Genomic DNA, 2,663 nt, shown 5'->3' with positions numbered 1-2,663 from the left:
GGGGGGGGGGGGCATCACACAACCGCGTGTTACGTGGACGCGCTGGCTCCCTGTGAGCCAGGCCGAGGGTTTGACGCTGGTCCTCACTGTCCCAGTCGTCGGTAGTTACTTGGCTGATTGGATTTACGACGTAACAAGCTCAGAAGATGCCTCATCATGTAAAACTGTAGCTCAACAGGAAAATACACATGATTGTTGTCAGATATAACAAGACCCCTGAGATGTGAAACGCAGGACTCACTTGTGGAGTTTTACATTGGTATATTTGTACTTCAGCTGAAGTAAACGGTCTAAATACATCTTGTAACAGATTTAACTTTTACTGTCCACAGTATTTGAACCAAATATCTGTCCTCACATTACACCCTCTTCTCATAAATCACAGACCTGCACATTCATAATGCAGAGGTTGTTCAACACACCAGTGATCCTTCACCTTCAGTGGAACAAAGACTCTTCCTTGAATATTTAACATGGGCCTAGATATTTAATATAGAAACTACACCTATATGTGATTTCTACGACTTCTTGCTCGAATTATGCCAAAATATGATAACACAGATTTTAATATTCATGTGTGCTGCCTACTGGACCCGATGGTTAAGGACATTCTGAACATTATTGACTCTTAATTTAACCCAGTTTGTACGTAGGCCCACATGTTAAAGGCCAAACTCTGCTTTTGCTTGGTGTCTGTGTGACGTAGGGATTTCATCTGTCTATTTTATTTGATGTTGTCATTTCTTATTCTCTAACTACTTCTAGTGCCTTCCCTGTGACGTTGCTTCATTATTCCTTAAACAGCTGAATTACTTTCCTCTGTCCATAATAACTTACAGCCTCATATTTTATTGGGTGTTTATCATGAGACTGTAGTTAGAAAGGTGCAATATTAATACATTTTGCTTGCTTGTACACTGTGGTTCTGAAGCACAGACTGAACTGAAGCGGCTCTGACACATTGATCAGTAATCAGTTATTGATCTGCTGCAGCTCACTGTGTTCTCTGATGTCATCGCAGGTCGGCTTCTATTTTTAAATGTGTGAAAAAGAAGAAGCTCTACAGCTTTTGTTTCTATGGCGATGGGGGATAAAAATACACCGTCCCTAAGCAACAGCTGATCGACCAATCAGATCCTGCCACAGGTGAGAGTTTTTGGTCCAGTTTCACTTCTTTGCTGTCTGGCTACGGTTGGAAGGCATGGTGGGAAATGTAGTGAGCTGCAAACCTAAGTGACAGTGATTATGATGACAACCAAAGCGGACGCTGAGTTTCCTCTGTGGTGGTGAACATGTCCTGCTTCATTCTAATTTAACTTAAAACGTCACACTTCTACAGAGCTGTAGGAAAAACGGTCACGTCACCGGCCGAGGATGACTACTGTCCCTAAGTCTGAGCTTCTCTCTGGTTTCACTTCATCATATAAACTTTACAAGACAAAGGGACAATATTATGAGAATAAACATGTTTCTCTCCTCAGATTTTTGTCTGTGCAGAAACGTGCTCACAAAGTAAGAAGAATTTACAGGAAATAATAATAATGATGATGATGATGATGATGATGCCACGGTGTCAGACTTGTATTTTGTTGCCCAGTGACCATGTCTCCTCTGTGTGTACATGTCGTGAGTCCTCTGGACTTTTTCTACTGAAGTAAATATATGAATCTTGTGTCCTGTTGAAGCTGCTGTCAGAGACCAGAGAAGATACTCCGTTTCCCAGAATGCCTCTGGTCAGCTGGCTCCTCAGGTCTCTGCTGACACCTGCAGACCAGGACCTGTTAGTGCAGGTTTGTGTGAGTGTGGCTGTGCAGACGGTGTTTCTGTTGAAATGTTCACATTTAACATCATTGTTTTATTATTGTTAGTGGGATCAACTAGATCAGACTAGTAACTAGATCTAAACCTGGTCACTTGTTCTAAAACGTGGTCCACTGAAGCTTCATGTCGGAGAACAGATTCTGGCAAATGAATTCAGAACCAGACCCAGAAGACTTTGAGCCTGTTCACATGCAGAGCTGTGATTGGTGGAAAAAGATGTTTATTTACAAAACTTTACGCTTCCATCAATGAAAAACAGACGTCTATGTACAAAACGTGTTAACACAAAACTTTGGATTTTTTTTTTTTTTACTGTGAAACACAAAGAAGACAACGTCACAACAAAACAACCAGACATTCACCAATCAATAATCAATAGGATGTCAGCTGTAAACTCACCATCAGTGAACGCTGCTCGCGTGGCCGCGGAACAGTTAAAGGGCCATTCCGCTCTTTTTCTTGCATGTGAGGAGAAACATTCTTGTGTATCAGATGTTTTGTCCTCAGCGTGCACGGCCCCGCGGACACAGACGTGCTCTGTGGCCGCTCTGCCTTTTGTTCTTCTGCATCTTTTTTATGTTGCTTGTGTCTGTTTGTGGTTGTTTTGGTCTGTTTACTGGTCAAATGTTGTCAAACTGTGCTGGACACTGTCTCTGGTGACACGTCAGTCTCCAGACTGATGCAGGGTTGTGAAGTAGACCGGACTAAAGCATGAAAAACAGTGGTTTCATCCTTTAAAGGGGATTAAACTGTAACGGCTGGTCACACTGGAGGCTTAACAGAGCAGAGAGCTGGTGGTTTTCTCTGGTGATTTCTTACTGTGCACCAACCCCGTCCAGAGA

The sequence above is a fragment of the Monopterus albus genome, unplaced genomic scaffold (assembly GCF_001952655.1).
Source record: "Monopterus albus unplaced genomic scaffold, M_albus_1.0 scaffold334.1, whole genome shotgun sequence".
NCBI classification, from domain to species: Eukaryota; Metazoa; Chordata; class Actinopteri; order Synbranchiformes; family Synbranchidae; genus Monopterus; species Monopterus albus.
This window is presented reverse-complemented; position numbering follows the sequence as displayed.